This window comes from Macrotis lagotis, chromosome X, assembly GCF_037893015.1.
Source record: "Macrotis lagotis isolate mMagLag1 chromosome X, bilby.v1.9.chrom.fasta, whole genome shotgun sequence".
Classification (NCBI taxonomy): domain Eukaryota; kingdom Metazoa; phylum Chordata; class Mammalia; order Peramelemorphia; family Peramelidae; genus Macrotis; species Macrotis lagotis.
In genome coordinates, this window is record NC_133666.1 from 702,486,376 (window position 1) to 702,502,131 (window position 15,756).

The window sequence follows — 15,756 nt, forward strand, 5'->3', positions numbered from 1 at the left end:
CTTGGGGCGCCTCCCCTCCACTGCGCCGGCCCCCTCCTCCCTGCCAGACGCACCCCCTCCTCCTGAGCACAAAGCCTGGCCCGCTCCACCCGCAGCCCCGGCTCCCCGATGGGCCTCGGCCGTGAGAGCTTGGGAAGGACCCCTTGGAAGTGCGGATGGGGGGTGGACTGAGGCAGAAGGGTTCTCCCATGTCCTGTGAGGCCCTCCACCAGGAGACCAGAGTGCCCTGCAAACTGGGCTTGGAGGGACCAGATGAGGAGCTGGGAGCAGAGGTAGGAAAGGTTCTTGATGCTGCTCTGAATGCCGTCAGTCTAGAATATCCGTGATAACTGGAGGAACTGATGGTTCTGGGTCAGAGGATTCAGAGATGCATTGAACGGAACGTCGTCTGTGTTATTACTAGACTGAGTTTGTCTCCCACTGCATTGCTTGAGAAACTATTTTATAAGACACAGTAGAACTTGAGAAATGACTTCCAGATGGTAACGTGATTGTGGCCCTAGAAAATCAGCCCCTTTTCTGATCTGGAGGCTATGCAACGCGCAATCGAACTGAGAGAGTGTGGCGACGTTTTAAGACGATTACGTCTTTAACTGGAATATTTTGCCTCAAAATAGACAAAAACAATAACTAGCCCTTTGAGAAAATAACCGAGGACCCTGGAAATGCGCCTTTTCTAGGTGAGGCTTTGGGAAAGGGCCAAGGAACTGCGTTGTCACACTTTTTTAGGCAAGGTCATCACATCTTCTCAGCCTTAGGGAAGAAGCAGGGGAAGATGGTTGTAAGTTTATTAAGTAAATGATGGCCATTGCCCAATATGCCTCAACTGAACCTCTGTAGCACGTCCCTGATAGTAAATTTGGGTTTTGACCAGGAATGATGGACAGATAGAGTGTATATAGACACGATGTCTGGAAGAAGATAGTAGGTAATGGATTACCTCTTAGGGTTCGGACTTCATGACTGACAAGGGCTTCAGAAAGGATCATTTTACTATGAGGGATTTCTTTTTGAGGATATGTATTGTTTTAAAAAATCACTCTTTTGGGGCGGCTAGGTGGCGCAATGGATAAAGCACCAGCCCTGGAGTCAGGGAGTACCTGGGTTCAAATCCGGTCTCAGACACTTGATAATGACCTAGCTGTGTGGCCTTCAGCAAGCCAGTTAACCCCATTTGCCTTGCAAAAAGCTAAAAAAAAACCCCAAACTATTTCACCATATCAGTAATATATGTGAGATTTTTTATCATTAATTTTCTGAACAAATACAATTTGTATGCACAAAAAGAAGTCTTTGCTATTGGCATTTCATTAAAGCAATTTTTCCTCAACCTAGTGTTCAGCATAAACCCCAAACTAAGGTCTAACAAACTACTTTTCAAAATTAGATTTAAAACGACTAGACAGATTTTTAACCTTTTTTTTTGTCCAACTCATTCATTCTGACTCTTGACTTACAAAGCCTTGCCCTAAAAACCTCAATAAGAACCTAAAAAATATGCTAGAGCAGATTCTACTCAGGAAAGAAAAACATTACAATTATTTACACCTATTAAGCATGATAAACAGAAAGATCTGTGCACATGGGATGGGGGCTGACCAAGAATGAAAATATCAGAGCTATTAGTAGCCATGGGAGTGTTAGGAGCACATACCAAGGATATGAAGAAGTCTATGACTGAACAGGCAATACCAGGGCACAAAGAGATCTCAGGTGACCCCGGAACCACTACTGGATGGAGGAATGGGGGTCAGCTCACAATTCTGGCATCTATTATGTGATCAGAGTTCTAGGGTAGAGAGGAATGGTTGTGAGCAAGAGAGGGTGGCAACTTTGCACTGAACAAAGAAAAAGTTACAAGAACTTAGGGGCGGCTAGGTGGCGTAGTGGATAAAGCACCGGCCCTGGAGTCAGGAGTACCTAGGTTCAAATCCGGTCTCAGACACTTAATAATTACCTAGCTGTGTGGCATTGGGCAAGCCACTTAACCCCATTTGCCTTACAAAAAAAACAAACTAAAAAAAATTTAAAAAAAGTTACAAGAACTTAAAGACTCTTTGAGAATGCGTCCAAGAACAAGATGCAGACAAAGTTCCCACCTTCAACTCTGTACATAAACCTGCATGAAATGATCTGGCCAACATTCCAAAATCAGAGGGGAGCCAAAGGAGCCAGTAGTTCAATTCCTTTGAAAACAGAAAATCTGCAAGTAGGCAAACAATGAGAGAATCCAATAGCAATCTACTGAAACACAGCCAAGAGAACCAAATTTGGATCAGGGCCTGCTGAACTCTGACCAAGAGAGGAGTGAATAGACCTCCCCATGGATCACTCCTCTTGGTAAGTGCTGACAACATGCAGATCCCCAGACTGAGCTATGAAAATAGCAGAATAGGAAAAGTCATTGATATCTTCCTACCACCCTCCTTAATAAAGGGACAAATTTAGACCTTAGTTTACAATGTCATCAATTTCTGCAGTCTGAGAAAAGATTTCCATTTCCCTTGGATAACTCTTGTCTGCCTACAAAGTTGACCAGATTTAGAAAAAGAGAGACTATAACTTTTTAGACTCTTTCAAAGTCCCCAGAAAAGTTTTCATTCACTTAATAGCTTTTTCCTTCAGGTGAACAGGCCAAAGATACCCTTTGAACGTACCAAGACACAAAACAACATTTTCCAGGAGTCACTGAATCCCTCTTTGACTTTACAAAATTATGAAGGGTCAAACATGGGAAACTTTTATTTTTTTTATGTTTTGATCTACATTCAGACTACTTTCTTTTTTTAAATTTATTTTTAAAGATATTATTTGAGTTTTACAATTTTCCCCCAATCTTGCTTCCCTCCCCTCCCCCCACAGAAAGCACTTTGTCAGTCTTTTTTTTTTCGCTATTCCAAATATTTTAATAAGAGTTCTCTGCAAGGCATTTAAAATACCAATTTGTGAGGATAAACTCCATTGGAGAGAGAGAATACAGAACGCAGGTAATCACAGAGCTGAGGAATTTTCTTGATTTTGGGCAGGAGCTGAGAGTCCATTGCTTTCTGATCAGCCTTGCGCTGCTCTGTAATCTCATATTTCTTTCTCTGTGTCAAAAATCTCTCCTTCTTCGTGTCTGAGTTTACAGAGCCTCTTCTTCTTAAAGTAAGCATCAGTAAAATGATTTGGAATTTTTACACCAGAAAGGTTAACCCTAGTAGAGGTGGCAATGACAAATGTGTGATGGGTCCTTCGCAGAGGAACATGATTGATGGTCAGAGGTCCAGTCACCAGTAGCAAACCACTAGCCGCTGCTTCAGGAAAACCACACGTTTGCCCTGTGGTGGCCAGTGAGGAGAATCAGAGCTGTGCTTGGGGTGATGCTAGACCCAAGTTTCCTCACATGCTGGCTGAAGGGTTTTTTGCCATGACTTAGGAGTTTTCTCAGCACATCTTCAGTACGGTAATACCTGGGCATTTTATAAATCTTTACCACTCGGTTTCCTCCATTTTTATCACCACCAACTGGCTTTGAGATAGTAGCAGGCACCTTGTCTTTCTTTTTCCTTTCAATCCGGGTTTTTGGTGCAGCATATTTCCGCTTGTACATGGCTCTGTGGGAATACATTGCAGACCTGGAGTATCTGCAGATCCCTCGGGCCAAGACTGGGTTTCGACTGCAGTGCTTTTGAGGTTTTTTCACCACCTTTGCAGCCCATCTTCCTTTTTGGCCTTCCTTTCCTTTTTTTTCCTTTCTGACCTTCTTTTCCTTTGGAGGCTTTTTTTTGGGGGGGGGGGTTGTCCACCATCTTGAGAGAAGGAGAAAGAGCTCTGTCAGTCTTTACTTTGTTTCCATGTTGTACCTTGATCCAAATTGGGTGTGATGAGAGAGAAATCATATCCTTAAAGAGAACAGAATTCTCAGAGGTAACCAGATCAAACCATAAAACATCTGGGTTTTTTTTTTCTAAATTAAATGGAATAGTCCTTGCACTTTGTTCAAACTCCACAGCTCCTTATCTGGATACAGATGGCATTCTCCTTTGCAGACAGCCCAAAATTGTTCCCAATTGTTGCACTGATGGGATGAGCAAGTCCTTCAAGGTTGAACATCACTCCCATGTTGCTGTTAGGGTGTGCAGTGTTCTTCTGGTTCTTCTCATCTCACTCAGCATCAGTTCATGCAAATCCCTCCATGCTTCCCTGAAATCCCATCCCTCCTGGTTTCTAATAGAACAATAGTGTTCCATGACATACACATACCACAGTTTGCTAAGTCATTCCCCAACTGAATGACATTTACTGGATTTCCAATTCTTTGCCACCACAAACAGGGCTGCTATAAATATTTTTGTACAAGTAATGTTTTTACCCTTTTTCCTCATCTCTTCAGGGTATAGACCCAGTAGTGGTATTGCTGGGTCAAAGGGTATGCACATTTTTGTTGCCCTTTGGGCGTAGTTCCAAATAGCTCTCCAGAAAGGTTGGATGAGTTCACAGCTCCACCAACAGTGTAATAGTGTCCCAGATTTCCCACAACCCTTCCAACAATGATCATTATCCTTCCTGGTCATACTGGCCAATCTGAGAGGTGTGAGTTGGTACCTCAGAGAAGCTTTAATTTGCATTTCTGTAATAATTAATGATTTAGAGCATTTTTTCATATGGCTATGGATTGCTTTGATCTCCTCATCTGTAAATTGCCTTTGCATATCCTTTGACCATTTGTCAATTGGGGAATGGCTTTTTGTTTTAAAAATATGATTCATGGGTGCCTAGGTGGCACAGTGGATAAAGCACCAGCCCTGGAGTCAGGAGTACCTGAGTTCAAATCCGGTCTCAGACATTTAATAATTACCTAGCTGTGTGGCCTTGGGCAAGCCACTTAACCCCATTTGCCTTGCAAAAACCTAAAATAAAAATAAATAAAATAAAAAATAAAAATGAATGTTTATAAAAAAATGACTCAGTTCTCTGTATATTTTAGAAATGAGTCCTTTGTCAGAATCATTAGTTATAAAGATTGTTTCCCAATTTACTACATTTCTTTTGATCTTGGTTACATTGGTTTTATCTGTGCAAAAGCTTTTTAATTTAATATAATCGAAATCATCTAATTGGTTTTTGGTGATGTTCTCCAACTCTTCCTTAGTCATAAACAGTTCCCCTTTCCATAGATCTGACAGGTAGACTAGTCCTTGATCTTCTAATTTGCTTATAGTATTGTTTTTTATGTCTATGTCCTGTAACCATTTGGATCTTATCTTGGTACAGGGTGTGAGGTGTTGGTCTACTCTAAGTTTCTTCCATACTAACTTCCAATTATCCCAGCAATTTTTATCAAAGAGGGAGTTTTTAATCCCAATGGCCGGACTCTTTGGGTTTATCAAACAGTAGATTACTATAATCATCTCCTGCTTTTATACCTAGTTTATTCCACTGGTCCACCACTCTATTTCTTAGCCAATACCAAACAGTTTTGATGACTGATGCTTTATAATATAATTTTAGATCAGGTAGGGCTAAGCCACCTTCTTTTGCACTTTTTTTCATTAAGCTCCTGGCAATTCTTGACTTTTTATTTCTCCATATGAATTTACTTATAATTTTTTCTAACTCATTAAAGTAATTTTTTGGAACTTTGATTGGTAGGGCGTGAAACAGTTTAGTTTTGGTAGAACTGTCATTTTTATTATATTAGCTCTCCCTATCCATGAGCAGATGATATTTGCCCAGTTATTTAAATCTAATTTAATTTGTGTGAAAAGTGTTTTATAATTGTTTCCAAAAAGATTCTGAGTCTGTCTTGGCAAATAGACTCCCAAATATTTTATATTGTCTGAGGTTACTTTGAATGGGATTTCTCTTTCTAGCTCTTCCTGCTGTTTCTTGCTAGACATATATAGAAAAGTTGAGGATTTATGAGGGCTTATTTTATAACCTGCCACTTTGCTAAAATTGCTAATTGTTTCCAGTAGTTTTTTAAATGATTTCTTGGGATTCATCTTGGGATTCATCATGTCATCTGCGAAGAGTGAGAGTTTTGTTTCTTCCTTCCCAATTCTAATTCCTTCAATTTCTTTTTCTTCTCTAATTGCTGATGCTAACATTTCTAATACAATATTGAATAGTAGTGGTGATAATGAGCACCTTGTTTCACCCCTGATCTTATTGGGAATGCCTCTAGCCTCTCCCTATTGAATATAATGCTTGTTGATGGTTTCAGATTAGATACAGCTAATCATTTTAAGGAACAGTCCATTTATTCCTACACTCTCTAGTGTTTTTAATAGGAATGGATGCTGTATTTTGTCAAAAGCTTTTTCAACATCTATTGATAGGATCATATGATTTCTGATAGGTTTGTTGTTGATATAATTGAGTATACTAACCGTTTTCCTAATATTGAACCAACCCTACATTCCTGGAATAAATCCTACTTGATCATAATGTATTATCCTAGTGATGACTTGTAATCATTTTGCTAAGATTTTATTTAGGATTTTTGCATCTATATTCATCAGGGAAATAGGTCTATAATTTTCTTTCTCTGTTTTAACTCTTCCTGGTTTAGGTAACAGTACCATATTGGTTTCATAGAAAGAGTTAGGCAGAGTTCCATCTTTCCCTATTTTTCCAAAGAGTTTATATAGGATTGGAACCAATTGTTCCTTAAATGTTTGGTAGAATTCACTTGTGAATCCATCAGGCCCTGGAGATTTTTTTTTAGGGAGTTCAGTAATGGCTTGTTGAATTCCTTTTTCTGAGATAAGGTTGTTTAGGTATTTATCTCCTCTTCATTTAACCTGGGCAACTTATATTTTTGTAGATAGTCATCCATTTCACTTAGATTATCAAATTTATTGGCATAGAGTTTAGCAAAATAATTTTGAATTATTGCTTTAATTTCCTCCTCATTGGTAGTGAGTTCACCTTTTTCATTTATGATACTAGCAATTTGGTTTTCTTCTTTCTTTTTTTTAATCAAATTGACCAGAGGTTTATCAATTTTATTGGTTTTTTTCATAATACCAACTTTTGGTTTTATTTATTAATTCAATAGGCTTTTTTGCTTTCGATTTTATTAATTTCCCCTTTAATTTTTAGAATTTCTAATTTGGTATTTAATTGGGGATTTTTGATTTGTTCTTTCTCTAATTTTTTTAGTTGCATGTTTAGTTCATTGATTTCCTCTTTCTCCAATTTACTCATATAAGCATTTAGAGCTATAATATATCCCCTGAGAGTCGCTTTGAATGAATTCCATAGGTTTTGGTATGTTGTTTCATTATTATCATTATCTAGGATAAAATGGTTAATTCTTTCTATAGTTTGTTTTTTGGTTCACTCATTTTTTAAAATGAGGTTATTCAGTTTCCAGTTTGTTCTGGGTCTATATCTCCTTGGTCCAGTATTGCATATGACTTTTATTGCATTGTGATCTGAGAAAGATGTATTCACTATTTCTGCCTTTCTGCAGTTGATCATTAGGTTTTTATGTCCTAGTACATGGTCAATTTTTGTATAAGTTCCATGTACTGCAGAGAAAAAGGTATATTCCTTTCTATCCCCATTCAGTTTCCTCCATACATCTACCATATCTAATTTTTCTAACAATCTATTTACCTCCCTATTTTCTTTCTTGTTTGTTTTATGATTCGATTTATCTAGATCTGATAATGGGAGGTTGAGGTCTCCCACTAGTAGAGTTTTGCTGTCTGTCTTCCTGCAGTTCTTTCAGTTTCTCCTCTAAGAATTTGGGTGCTTTCCCACTGGGTGCATATATATTCAATATTGAAATGACTTTATTGTCTATGGTACCTTTTAGGAGGATAAAGTTTCCTTCCTTATCTCTTTTAATGCTATCTATTTTTGCTGCTGCTTTGTCTGAGATGAGGATTGCTACCCCTGCTTTTTTTTTACTTCAGCTGAAGCAAAATATATTTTGCTCCAACCTTTTACTTTTACTCTATATGTATCTCTCTGCTTCAAATGGGTTTCTTATAAGCAGCATATTGTAGGATTCTGGTTTTTAATCCACTCTGCTATTTGCTTACGTTTTAAGGGAGAGTTCATTCACATTCAAGGTTATGATTACTAATTTTTTATTGCCCTCCGTGCTATCTTCCCTCTGTTTGTATTTTCCCCCTTTCCCCGCTTTTATCCATATTCCCCAGTCTTTTGTTTCTGAAAACCACCCCCTTCAGTGTATTTGCCCTCCTATATCACACCCTCCCCTTTCTTTCCCCTTTCCCTTTTTCCCTTTTCCCTGACCTTCCTTTTGTTATTTCCCCTTATTTCCCCCACTGCCCTTCCCTTTCTCCATCCCCCCTCCCCTTTTCCCCTTTTAATACTTGAAAGGTTAGATGTTTTATAAGTTAACTGAATATGAATAGGTTGACTTTAAGCCAAGTCTGATGAGAAGAAGATTCAGGTGTTTCTCCTCTGCTCTCTTCTTCCCCACTAGTACCATAGGTTTTTTGGTGCCTCTTAGTGTAATGAGATTTACCCTATTCAATCCCCTCCCTCCTCCCATCTCTTTCCTGTCCCCCTTTTTAGGGAGGTAGTGTTTTTTTTTTAGATCATTCTATCTAAGTCATAGAAAATTCTGAGTCTGTCCCTTCTAGTTCTGTATATTCTATCAAATAGAGTCAAAATTCCTGAGAGTTATTAGAGTCTTTCTCCCAAGTGAGGTTAAAGCCAGTTACATCCCATTAGATAGTAGTCTCATGGATAGGTCATGAATGTCCATCATTTCTGGCTAGGTGTATTCTCTCTCTTAGAGTTACATTTCTCAAGGTTTTTTGAGAATCTTTTTTTTTTTTTACCCCCATGCTGGGATATAGCCAGTTTCAACTTACTGGATTGCATTTTTTTTCTTTTTACCACCCCCCCCCTTTTTTTTACCTTTTCATGTGTCTCTTGAACCTCCTGTTTGATGTCCAAATTTTCTGTCTAGCTCTGGTCTTTTCATCAGAAATTTTTGGAATTCTTCCATTTCATTAAATGTCCATCTTTTTCCCTGGAAGAGAAGGCTCAGCTTTGCAGGAAAGTAGATTCTTGGCTGCATTCCAAGCTCCCTTGCTCTTCGAAATGTCTCGTTCCAGGCCCTTCGATCCCTTAATGTTGATGCAGCCAGGTCCTGTGTGATCCTTACTGTGGCTCCTTGATATTTAAATTGTTTCTTTCTGGCTGCTTGCAGGATTTTCTCTTTTATCTGATAGTTCTGGAATTTGGACACAACATTTCTTGGTGTTTTCATTTTAGGATCTTTTTCTGGTGGGGATTGATGTACTCTTTCAATAACTACTTTGCCCTCCAATTCCATGATTTCAGGGCAGTTTTCCATCACTAGATACCTCCCGAATTTGGCCAAAGCTGCTGCGGGAGACAAATCCTGAGGTAGATGTTCTTTCTCCTGGCTTTTCTTTCTGGGTTTTGTGGGTCGGATTTCTTTTAAGAGGTTTGTTTCATGTGATAGATGGGGAAGAGATCAGGAGAATTTAGAACTGTGCCTGTCTTCTCTCTGCCATCTTGGCCGAAAGTCCATGGGAAACTTTTAGAGGGAAATTGCAAAGCCTCTGACTAACTTAGTAGAGGCTCCCTTTCTTTTTTAAACAAGTATTCTGCTCTGCCTCAAGTTTACTGGAATCTTTTCATCATCACCATGATCACTGAGTCACAACAATCAAGAGACAGAAAGTATCTCATACTAAAGAGAAGGTTCTTGGTTATCACATGCAGTGGGTCTTCATATGAGTTGAACACATGCACATTGGGGCCTGTGGGAAAATATAAAATTCCCCCCCTAATTTTTTCTTTTTTTTAGGCTTTTGCACGTCAGTGGGGTTAAGTGGCTTGCTCAAGGCCACACAGCTAGGTAATTATTAAGTGTCTGAGGCCGGATTTGAACTCAGGTACACCTGACTCAAGGGTCGGTGCTCTATCCACTGAGCCATCTAGCCACCCAAATTCCCCCTAATTTACCTGAAGTTTTATATCCTTGTGCAAACACCCCTGACTTTTCTTCATCATGTTTTCCTTCAGTTGACATAATGCTAACAGTTCTTTTTCTTATTCTGAAAAAATTATATTTTTGAGAAGTCATTCTGTTATCACAATGCTAGTTTCCCCTTTAAATTTATTTAATCATTCATGTCAGGGATAAGGTTTTCTCCTAAAATGAGCTTTCTGATGGAAACTAAAGTATGCTGTTTGCCTGAAGACTTTACCACATTAATGTCATTCATAAGGTTCCTCATGTGAATTCTCTGATGAGTAGTATGATGGGACTTCCATAAAAAATCTTTCCCACATTGACTTCAATCATAAGATTTCTCTCCAGTGGGTTCTCTGATGTTTAGTAAGAGTGGTCTTATGTGAAAAATCTTTTCACATTGATTACATCCATAAGGTTTCTTTCTAGTGTGGATTCACTGATGTGCAGGAAGTCTTCACTTCCATGTAAAAGCTTTTCCACATTGACTATATCCAAATGTTTTCTCCATTGTGAATTCTCTGATGTGTTGTAATATGGCCCCTCTTAACAAATATCTTTCCACATTGATTATATTCTTAATGTTCTCTCCAGTGTGAGTTCCCTGATGATTAATAAGAGGTCTTATATGAAAAAGTCTTTCTACACTGATTACATTCATAAGATTACTCTCCAGTATGGATTCTCTGATATTTATTAAGAATGACTTTCAGGGATGGCTAGGTGGCACAGCGGATAGAGCACCGACCCTTGAGTCAGGTGTACCTGAGTTCAAATCCGGCCTCAGACACTTAAAAATTATCTAGTTGTGTGGCCTTGGGCAAGCCACTTAACCCCATTGCCTTGCAAAAAAATAAAAAGAGTGACCTTCAATGAAAAAGCATTTCCACATTGACTACAGTCAAAAAGTTTTCTCCAGTGTGGATTCTCTGATGTACAATGAGTCTATTATTCAATGGAAAAGCCTTTCCAGATTGACTAGAGTCATAAAGAATTTCTCTGGAATAGATTAGTTGATGTGTATTAAGAAGGGACTTCAATGTAAAAGCCTTTCCATATTGATTAAATTCATAAAGTATTTGTCAGTGTGGGTTCTCTGATGTATCTGTTGGGACTCCCATCTCAAAGCATTTCCATTTGATTACATTCATAAGATTTTTCTCCAGTGTGAATTCTCTGATATTAAGATGTAACTTCCATGTAAAAGCCTTTTTACATTGATTACATTTATAAGGATTCTCTTTAGGATGGATTGTCTGATGTTTAACAAGAGTGCCCTTCACTTACCCTCCACACACACTTAAGTTTTTTCAACTGTCAAATAGGGATAATATCACCTAACTTCTAATGTTATTATCAGGATAAAATGGCATAATATTGAAAAGAAAGGACTTGATACAACACCTGGCAAACAGTATATGAAACAAATGCTTATTCTCTTCCTTTCCCACCATCTGTGCTAGAATTTTGGGGCAAGCTGAAGGAAGATGAAGGATAAGATTGATATATTAATGATAGCTTGGAGCTTCAAGCTACAAATTGATACTTGTAGAAAAAAAAATTCCAAATCTTACATGCATCCCAAAGAGGAAAGGGTTGCAAGGAAAACCTGAGCAGTTTTCAGAGATTTGTCAGGAACATTTCATGTCTAGGTTTAAGGTAAATTAAATATCCCTGAGATGTGATTGTAGTGATTTGATCTTTGATCTGAAGCTAGCTAGAAGTGGTAGGAAACAGAGCAACAAAGGAGTTAATATAAATTTTTTCAACATGGTTCAAGGTACATTTTACAGAAAAGCCAACCTTCTGGAAAACCCAGTCTCTTGACCAAAGGAGACCTGAACTTCTCTCTCTCTAAACTGATTTGGTGCTCCAAACCATTCACAGAAGGGAATGAAGATATTCTCATTGACTGCAGACTCAGTGTTACCCGGGGAGGGGTCCTTACCCACAGGATCTGGGCATGCTCCAGCATGATATCCTTGTACAATTCTTCTTCTTCTTCTTCTTCTTCTTCTTCTTCTTCTTCTTCTTCTTCTTCTTCTTCTTCTTCTTCTTCTTCTTCTTCTTCCTTTTTAGATTTTTTCAAGGCAATGGGGTTAAGTGGCTTGCCCAAGGCCACACGGCTAGGTAATTATTAAGTGTCTGAGGTTGGATTTGAACCCAGGTACTCCTGACTCCAAGGCCAGTGCTCTATCCACTGCACCACCTAGCCACCCCGTACAATTACTTCTGATGAGGGTCCAAGAGGTTCCACTCCTACTGGGTGAAGTCCATAGCCACATCTTTGAATGTCACCAACTCCTAAACCATCAAAAGTCATCAAGTGTAGAGCTAAAAGACTCTTGAGAATTAGACCTCCCAGCCCTCATCAATTCTAGAGGGAAGCTGAATTAAGAGAAGAGATTTGTCCAGAGGACATACTCTTTCTGAGGGCAGAATTCACTCTAGAACTCAAGATCATTAAGAGCCCAAGGGAATTCTGAGAAATAGATGCTATATGTCAGTTGGAACAAAACTGAGAAATCTCTTGGAATATAATACATCACCCTGAGAAATCTGGGAGAAAGTTTCTGTTCTACCTGGGAGGTGGGAGGTGGATGTATGTGTAGGAGAAAGAGAGAAGGTGATGGGGAACTTCTTCTTTAAGAAACCATGAGTGGTCGGAATTTAAAGAAGCATGGAAAGAATTATATGAACTGATACACTCCAACAACAGCATTGTGAGTTGATCACCTATAATGGATGCAGCTCCACTCAGTAGTTCAGAAATCAAGTACAGCCCTGGAAGACTTGTTATGGACGATGACATCCATATTCAAAGGAAAAAGCAGACAAACAAAAAGAACCACAGACTCTGAATGGATATCATGTTCACTTTTTTAAAATTTCTTTTATGTTTATGAAATGTAGATTCAAAAGATATCAACAGGATTTCTACCCTTGTGTGGGAGGTAGTGGGGAGCGAAGCAAGATGAGGGGGAAAACTGTAAAACTCAAAATAAATAAAATATTTCTTTATTAAAAAAAAACAGGGGCAGCTAGGTGGCACAATGGATAGAGCACAGATCCTGGAGTCAGGAGTCCCTGAGTTCAAATCCAGCCTCAGACACTTAATAATGACCTAGCTGTATGGACCTGGGCAAGCCACTTAACCCCATTTGCCTTGCAAAAAACAAAAAAAAAAATAGAGAACATAAGAATAAATGGAGCTTACCTTAAAAAAAATCAGAATTGGTCAGTTGGAAAAGGAGATTCAAAGGTTCTCTGAAGAAAATAGTTCCTTCATATGTAGAATGGAAGTAAGGGAAGCTAATGATTTTGTGAGAAATCAAGAAGCAATAAAACAAACCCCCAAAAATGAAAAACTAGAAAATGTGAAATATCATCTTAGGAAAAAACAACTGCCCTGGAAATCAGATTCAAAAGAGATAATTTTTGAACTACCTGAATGCCATGATAAAAAAAAAAAAACAGTTCTCATATTTCAAGAAATACTCCAGGAAAACTGCCCTGATATCCTAGAAGCAGGGGGTAAAATAGAAATTGAAAGAATACACTGATCACTTCCTGAAAGAGATCTCAAAATGAAAACTATCAGGAATATTATAACCAAATTTCAAATGCCCAAGTAAAGGAGAAAATATTACAAGCAACCAGAAAGAAACAATTCAAATAGAGTGAAGCCACAGTCAGAATAACACAAGATTTAGCAACTTCTATATTAAGGGCTCATAGGGCTTAGAATATGATTTTACAAAAAAAGCAAAAGAGCTTGGATTACAACTGAGAATCAACTACCCAGGAAAGTGAACGTTCTCTTTCAGGGGAAAAGATGGCCATTCAATGAAACAGGGAACTTTCAGACTTTCCTGATGAAGGAGAAAGGGGTGAGAACTTCGAAATCAAGGTTTTGGAAGTTAAGTGTTGAAACTTTCATTTGCCCATATTGGGGGGGGGGGGATTTTAAAAATTAAGTTAAATTTATTTTAAAAGTGAATGGATAGGGGCGGCTAGGTGGCATAGTGGATAAAGCACCAGCCTTGGAGTCAGGAGTACCTGAGTTCAAATCCAGTCTCAGACACTTAATAATTACCTAGCTGTGTGGGTTTGGGCAAGCCACTTAACCCCATTGCCTTGCCAAAAAAACCCTAAAAAAAGTGAATGGATGGGGCAGCTAGGTGGCACAGTAGATAGAACACCAGCCCTGGAGTCAGGAGTACCTGAGTTCAAATGCCGCCTCAGACACTTAATAATGACCTAGCTGTGTGGAATTGGGCAAGCCACTTAAACTCATTGCCTTGCAAAAAAACTAAAAAAAAAAAAGTGAATGGAGAGCCACCCTTGACATAGCCTGGAACAGTAACCTTTCTGTCTGGGATCAGGTTTGTGGAGAAGGTTTTTGTCTCATTTTCCCATCTGAATGTGTCACTGTGAAGCTGAGTTGCACTACTGTACCAGAGCAGGCTATAATAGCCTCATCCTCAGACTGGGCCCCCTTGATTGTGAGGGCAGCTTTGTCCCTAAGGAGGGACCCTGAGAAGCAGATTGGATTTTATTTGAAGAATTGCTGTCAAGCATTTGGACAACAGTGGAAAAGGGAACCCCCAACAAGAGGAGGGGGGGTTCCTTTTTTTTTAGGTTTTTTTTTGCAAGGCAATGGGGTTAAGTAGCTTGCCCGAGGCCAAACAGCTAGGTCATTATTAAGTGTCTGAGGCTGGATTTGAACCCAGGTACTCCTGACTCCAAGGCCGGTGCTCTATCCACTGTGCACCTAGCTGCCTCTGTCCTTCATTCTTGAAGAAGACCATGACATCAGGGAAGTGATGCCATGACAAGCATGAATTGGATTTGAGTGGGGAAGGGGCTGGGCTAAGTCACCAGCTTCACCTTCTCCTTCAGAGCCATCTGGGTGCAGAGGCCAGATATGAATCAAGATGACTGGAAATGGCTTTGGATGTGAGGCAATTGGGGTGAAGTGATAGCTAACAAGTGTCTGAGGTCAAATGGGTTTTAACTCAGATTCTCCTGACTTCACAGATGGCATTCTACCTACAACACCATCTAGCTGCCTAGGTTAGGCAAAGTTAGTACTGCTCATGGTAGTCCATTACTCTTCACAGTTGAACATCAGACTCTTCTCTGACTAAGGACTAGGCTTGGGTCTTTGGTTCCAACTGTGTTCAGTAGACTTAGTTACTGATTCTGACATTTGATAGCTGACCATTTCATAGGGAATTAAGAATTCTTTATAAGAGGCAGTCTTTTCTGCAGTGCAAATTTAGTTCAACCTACCTTTGGCAAAACCCCAGCTGAGGTCTGCCTTAGGGAGTATCTGAAGAACTGGTAGGGCTAATGGACAGAATTCTACTTCTGAAGAAAGATCTATCAGGAGATGGGATGATAACTAACATTTCTTCTCTATAATACAATTCTGCAGTGATCCAAGTTGGAGGAACCTTTGCCAAGGTCACCTTTGCCCCCTGTGCCATTGCTATGGACACCCTAGGCTAGCAATAATGATCTCATCTGGGACTGACAGTTCCAATATTGATGTTTTATTTTTGCAAGGCAAACGGGGTTAAGTGGCTTGCCCAAGGCCACACAGCTAGGTAATTATTAAGTGTCTGAGACCGGATTTGAACCCAGGTACTCTTGACTCCAGGGCCAGTGCTTTATCCACTACACCACCTAGCTGCCCCCAATATTGATGTTTCACCAACAAAAAGGAAGTTCAAGGAGACCAGAAAGAATACAGACCTTCTTGGATCCTTTAT

General features: G+C 39.3%; 1 pseudogene; it reads right to left on the bottom strand.

The window, feature by feature from the left end:
* Positions 1-3,075: 3,075 nt before the first annotated feature.
* On the bottom strand, positions 3,076-11,954 carry LOC141499672 (large ribosomal subunit protein eL6-like; annotated as a pseudogene).
* Positions 11,955-15,756: the final 3,802 nt, after the last annotated feature.